The following is a 6,786-nucleotide window of genomic DNA, read 5'->3' on the forward strand; positions in this document are numbered from 1 at the left end:
GGCTGCGGCGGTTGAAGATTTGAAAACGCGTCACGCGGCCGCGGCGCCGATACGTGCGCCCCGCCCCCCTCACGTCGCGCGCCCCGCCTCGCGCTCGCCCCCACGTGCCCGCCCCTCGCGCCGAGCGCCCAGTCCCTTAGTGCCCGCCTCCTCGCCCTGCGCGTCCCGCCCCTCGCGCCTGCGCCCCGCCCCCAAGGGTGGTGTCTCTGTGCCCCGCCGGCTCCTCCTATGCGATGCCTTCCCGGCTTCAGGTCCGCGCTCGGTGGTCGCCGCCCCGCGTCCCTTCGCTACCCTGAAGAGTCCTTGTGGTTCCGAGTTGACCGAACAGAGTGAATGCAGTTATCGCCGCCGGCCGGCCCAGCTCTCCACCGGGGTCATTCCGGCTTTCTAAGGTTGCTCGGACCGCCGGTCCTCCAGTTGCTCCCTCCACCAGGTACGCTTGTTCCCCGCGGGTCGACTGTTCCGGCTGCGGGGGACGCAGCGGTTGCGGCCGAGCCCGGACTCAGATTGGGGCGGGGCGGGTTGGCTGCTGCAGGCTCTGTTCTCCGCGCCCCGAGTGCGGTTTTCCCGCGGTCATCGGGCCATCTGGAGGCAGGCCGCAGAGAGATTTCACGGGACAGAGCGGCGGGGGGCGTCGAAGCGAGGGTTGGGCCAGGAAGCCCCCGGCCTAGAGCGCGTCCTGGGCGCCTTGTGCTTTTTGTTATTTACGTGCGCTACTCTATTGACCTCTTGTACCTACATCTGATTTCGTTTTACTGAGAAGTTTATTTCAACAGTACCTGGAAAGGAGATTTGAAATCTCAAGTCTAGGTTTTTGGGTCTGGACAGATCCGTTTGTAAAAATTTGGTTAAATTACTTACTCCTTTTGAATCTCGGTTTTTTACATCTCTTAAAATGGGATTTGTAGTAAGGATTCCATTGAGATGCTTTGAAAACTAAGTTAATTTCGTCTTGTGAGAAAACACTTCACACACACACAAAAGGATTTTGGTATGTTTCTGCCTGTAAACTTCTTAAGGAGTAAAAGAGTTAAATTTTGTACTATGCATTCCTTACCACCTGGCCATGATAATCACTCATTGTTTGGTGGTTGATTTTTAACTTGTTATGAAAAAGCTCAGGGAAGTTAGTGCCAGTACCGCTGTTCCACAAATAGGTACCTTAAAAAGCGTAGAAAAGGGGATATTGTAAGTACCTTTAGCCAAAATGGAGGACACAAAGAGATGGTTCAGCTTTGCTAAGGGAAATAAGAGTTTTGCTGTGAATGGCCTTAGTTTGAAGGGTGTGGGGAGATACTAAAGGATCTATTTTTATTAGATCGTTGATAACATTTGTTGTAGTTCAGGGGAGATGTCTGGGAGAGAATGGTGGGCGTGTCGAATAGAGGGAAGATAGTTTGAGAGACTGACAGCCCAAGCACTGATTCTCAGTCACGGGTGATGCCTATGAGGTTGTCAGAGCTTTAAAGGCTGAAGGAGGTATAGTTTGGACAAACATGCAACATTATAATTTCTATTTGGGAAAAATCTGTTTTCAAAAAAGAAGCTACAGGAAGAGCGTGAGGTTTTTATGTTTATAAAAAGTTTTAAAAGATTGAGAAACACTGATACAGAATGCAGTTAAAGTTATGGGAGGAAATGGAAATTGCCCAGGAGAGCATGTGAAATAAGAGAAGTAGTGATGAGCAGAGGATGATGAAATAGTGAAAGAGTTGGAGAAAAGGCCACAGAGTTAGGAAGAAAACTTGGAATTAATCTTCAAATGTCACAAAATTATGAACATTGGCATCGTGCAGGCTTCACTGACTATATGGTTTTTGGGTAATTTTGATCCTAAATTTTAATATCTGAAAAGGGAGTAAAAAACACTTCTCAGATGTGAAAATTAATTGGAACGTTTTTGAAAGCCTAATTAGTACCGTGCCTGGCACAGAGTAAGAGCTAAGTAAGTGCTGTCATCCTGGTGAACTCTATATCAGCCTCTCCAACTTCTCGGGTTCTGAAAAGTTAAGTCTTGAAAAATGGGCCTTTGATTCTGGTGTCTAAGATGTCCTTGGTGCATTAGTGAGAATTTCAGGAGATGGCTAAGGTAAATACAGTACTAGATGAAAATGATGGGCTTGAAGTGGTGGTGGATTGAGTATACATTTTGCAAAAAATGTGTCAGTATAGGAAATTATAGTGATAGGAAGGGAAGATAGGGTCTTTGGAAGGTTTGGGGATATGAAAGTCAAAGTTTTAGTCGCTCAGTCATGTCCAACTCTTTGTGACCCCCTGGACTGTACCTCTATTCATGGAATTCTCCAGGCAAGAATACTGGATTGGGTTGCCATTACTTCCTCCAGGGGATCTTCTAGCTCACTGACTGAACCCAGGTCTCCTGCATTGTAGACAGATTTTTTACTATCTGAGCCATCTAGGAAGCTCTTAGGGGATATGGAAAAGATTTAAATATGTTTCTGTTGAAGAACACAAAAATAGGAAGGCCATTTTATGTTGCAGTGAAAGCTGAGGTACCTTTCTTATTTGCTATAATGAGGAAGGACAGTAACACAGTAGCACCCAAGGCTTTGAGACACACCCTCGACTGCACTGCAGGTGATAATGTCAAGCTGTGAATAAGCAGAAAGTTTGTTTTGCTGCACAGTGTTAGAAATTTTCTGATCTGTAACCCAAAGACAATTTTAAAAAATTATTAGTGGAGCGCAGATCTTTTGGTAGCCAGTGGAAGAAGGATGTAGTCATATATCTATGGCCTGTAAACATAGACACCTCTTTACCATCATGTATATAATCGGGGTTATTGGTAAAAGAATAAGGTTTATGTTAAAGTATTTCTTGAGATGTGCTTCAGGTGAAAGTTATGAATGCAAGAAGAGATACATGGAGGCAGCATTCCTTGTGGAAAGTTGATTAAAGAGTTCTGTTAAGCAAAGCTGGAGAATATGAGCAAAATCATGGTCTAATTAAATGAACATTTGGCAGTGAATCAAGAGAAAATGAGTTTCATTCAGTACTGACTCTGTTCCTAGGTAGTTTTATGACCTTAGGTAAATATTAACCTTGCCATACTGTAATTTCCTCATCTGTAAATGAAAATAATATGTGTTCTGTCTAACCCACAACTTTTTGTAATTATCAAATGAGACCTTTGCTTTTCCAGACCACCTCATATATATACAAATATAAATTTTTTAATTCTTGAATCTAGGCAAAGGGATTTATTCATTCTTCTGTAATATCACTATCCTTTATTTCTTTTCCTTAAGCCTCTCTACCTGCTGATAATCGTTCCTCTTGCCTTTTCATAGTAAGCCTGACTTAGAATTAACCTTTTTCTCCTTCGGGCCTTCAGTAGTAGCCCAGTTTGATTTATTTGCCAACTATTGATATATTGTCTGCTGAAATGTGTTCTGTTGCTGTATTTATTATTTGAGAGTCTCACTACCCTGGTGAATTGGAGGACCTAAGGTTCTTCTGAGGTTAAGTTCGTAGTTTTGCAAGCTAAGCATATGAAAGAATAGAGTTGAGTAGTGGCTGTGGCACTAAAGTCCATGTCTTAGTTGACTGGGAAACCGAGGAAAATTCAGCATGTCAAGTCCTTGAACACAACCTAAGTAAAGGGTCAAAAATGAAATTTGAGAGTGGATCACCCTGGGACAATATAATCTAGAGGCTGTTGTGGCACCTGTAGGAGCTGTGAAGGATAATGAGTCGGTTCAGAGGTTGTGTTACATTCTGAACTAGATAGTAAAGTCCTTTAGGACAGTATGGAATCCGTTTTGGGCTGTGATTATAAAACAGTCTACCTTCCTAGTACACCGTTTTCTTCTGCGCTGACTGAGCACCTGCGAGTGAAAACTAGAATGAAACCCAAAGGGTGAATAGGAGTTTGTCAAGAGGGAGCATAACACATTTCAGGAATTGCAAAAGCTCGTGTGCTGGAGCAAGGTTAGTAATTTATGTGAGAGGTGATTTGTAGCTTAGACTAGGGTGATGACAGTACAGCGAATGATATTTGAGGGTTAGAATGGTTAGGGCTGGATGATAGGTTGGATGAGGAGGAAGAGCAAGAATGACTCCCAGAGTATTGAAATGGTTAGTTTTACTTAGTGGGGAAGATGAGCAGGTTGTGGGGGATTTTTGAAAATTTCTTCTGCTTAATAAATCTGAGATTGTTTATGAAACAAGCCAGCGGTGGGTGCTCAGGTGGTTGCATTTGTGTGAGCTTTGAATCCTTTTTGTGGGTTATCTCAACTTTATCCACACCTTGGAAATGGGGCTTTTACTCCCATTTCGTAGATTGGGAAACTTACGCAAAGAAAAGTGAAAGGAAGTTGCTGAGAGTGAGGACATTGACTTAGGGCAAGTCTCTCCCTCAGCAAATGAATTCCCAGATTGAAATCGCTTCCATTTTGTAATTTTTACCATATGTTCACTCATTATATAATAGTTATTGTACTTCTACTGTGTGCCATTGACTGTGCTTAGTAGTGGCCCTTCTTAAATAGTCATAAATACTGCTTACTGACTGGGTGTCTGCTGTGTCCCTCCATTTTCCTTACTTCATTCTCTTTACCCCAATTCCTTGTTTTTATACTAGTTTGCCTTGATTTTCTTTTCTTGCTCATTTCTATGTTTATAGTGTTGTTTTAGGCCCATGTATGATGACTTTACAGGTGTTCTAGACTAGCTCACAGGCTTGCTTTTCTGTTTTATGCTGAGGTAAGCATGGTGATGGAGAAAGCAGTGGCACCCCACTCCAGTACTTTTGCCTGGAAAATCCCACGGACTGAAGAGCCTGGTGGGCTGAAGTCCATGGGGTCACAGAGAGTTGGGCACGACTGAGTGACTTCACTTTCACTTTTCACTTCATGCATTGGAGAAGGAAATGGCAACCCACTCCAGTGTTCTTGCCTGGAGAATCCCAGGGACGGGGGAGGCTGGTGGGCTGCCGTCTATGGGGTCACACAGAGTCGGACACGACTGAAGCGACTCAGCAGCAGCAGTGAGATTGGTTTACTTTAAGACTCCCATAGAAATTGCGTCATGTAGATTTATAAAATTTCTAATACCTTTTTATAATACACATACAATACAATGCACCCATTTTAAGCATACAGATTGATGAATTCTAACAAATATATATATCCATATGATTACCACCTCCCCCATCAAAATAAAGAACATGTCTGTCACCTCAGAAGGTTATTTCACTCCTTGTTCCAGTCTCCTTTCTCCTGCCATTGAAACCACTCTTCTTTCTTTCTTTCTTTTTATTTTTTAAATTATGAAAGTATGATAACACATTTACAGGAGACTTGGAAAATACAGAACAAAGTTACATACAGTTGCATTATATATTGCAGTTATTTTTTAAGTAGATAAATTGAGATTTTTAGTTGGAGTTTCAATATCAAACTCTCAAAAATTAACAGAATGAATATACAGAAAAGTAGAAGGATATAGTAGACCTGAAAAGCATCATGAACCAATTCAACATAATTAAGATTTATACAAATTTCACACAACAGGATACAAATTCTATTCAAGTTCCCATAGATTATAAACTAGGAGACATTGAGACATATCCAAGGACTTTATAAAACAAGGTGCAAAAATTTCATGATCTAAAGAGTATTGAAATCTTACAGAGTCTGTTCTTTTATCACTGTGGAATTATGTTAGGAATCAATAGCAAAAGATATTTGAAAGGTAACCACTCTTGTGATTTCTAATATCATAAATAAATTTCCCTATATTCCAGATTCATATAAATGAAATCCTATAATTTATATGTTTTGTATCTCAGATATTTTGTATAACATAACATTGTTTATGATTCATCCATGTTGCTGCATGTATCTATCAGTAGTTCCATTCCTTTTTATTGTTGAGCTGTTGTGAGAATATGCCACAGTTTATCCATCATCTGTAGATGGATATTTGAGTTATTTCTAATTTTGGTCTTTTATGATAATGCTGCTATGAACATTTGTATGTAGTTGTGGACTTTTTTTTAAATTTTTCTTGGAGTTGACTATAGAATTTTTTTGGCTGTACTAGATCTTCATTGCGGGGTGCAGGCTGATCTTGTTGTAGAACATGGACTCTGGAGCACACAGGCTCTCTAGTTGCTGCTTGGAGTCAGTAATTTTGGTGTGCAGGCTTAGTTGCTCCATGGGAGAAACTACAGACGTTTTTAATAACCATTCCCTCCAGCAATGTATGCGAGTTCTAATTGTTAAACATCCTCCTCACTCACTGGGTGCAAACTAGTATCTCATGTCATTTTTTAAACACTTGAGATGAAATTCTGTAACATGAAATTCATTTAAATTATTTTGAAGTGACTTTCACTGTATTCATGGGGTTGTGCAACCATCACCACTAGAATATATGCAGGACGGTAGAAAGAAATTAAACAGGCATTCCTGATCCCACCTTCCTATCCCTCACCCCGTGGCACCTACTAATCTGCTCTCTGTTTGTATGGATTTGCCCATTATGGACATTTCATGTAAATGGAATCATAAAATAGGTGTTTTTTGTCCTGGCTTCTTTCTTCTGGCATAATATTTTCAGGGTTCATCCATGTGTTAGTACTTCTGTCTTTTTTTAGTAACTGAATAAAAGAAAATTCCCTGGTAGGGATAGACCACATTTTGTTTATCCATTCATCCATTTGTTTTGTTTAAACATTTGAGTTGTTTATTCTTTGGTTGTTGTGAATAATAACTCTCTGAACATTTGTGTCCAAGTTTTTGTTTGACTCTGTTTTTTCAG

The 6,786-nt window shown here is 41.0% G+C and overlaps 1 protein-coding gene across 3 annotated transcripts in view; it reads left to right on the top strand.

The window, feature by feature from the left end:
* The first annotated feature begins 208 nt into the window (after positions 1 to 208).
* SLC25A40 (solute carrier family 25, member 40) overlaps positions 209 to 6,786 on the top strand; it is an 80,326-nt gene continuing 73,748 nt past the window's right edge. For 2 of the 3 annotated variants that reach the window (XM_059885733.1, XM_024990889.2), the window contains exon 1: positions 222 to 433. The gene's annotated coding sequence lies outside the window, so the exon portion shown is untranslated. 3 annotated transcript variants of the gene reach the window in all.

This window comes from Bos taurus, chromosome 4 (assembly GCF_002263795.3).
Source record: "Bos taurus isolate L1 Dominette 01449 registration number 42190680 breed Hereford chromosome 4, ARS-UCD2.0, whole genome shotgun sequence".
In the NCBI taxonomy this organism is placed as follows: Eukaryota; Metazoa; Chordata; class Mammalia; order Artiodactyla; family Bovidae; genus Bos; species Bos taurus.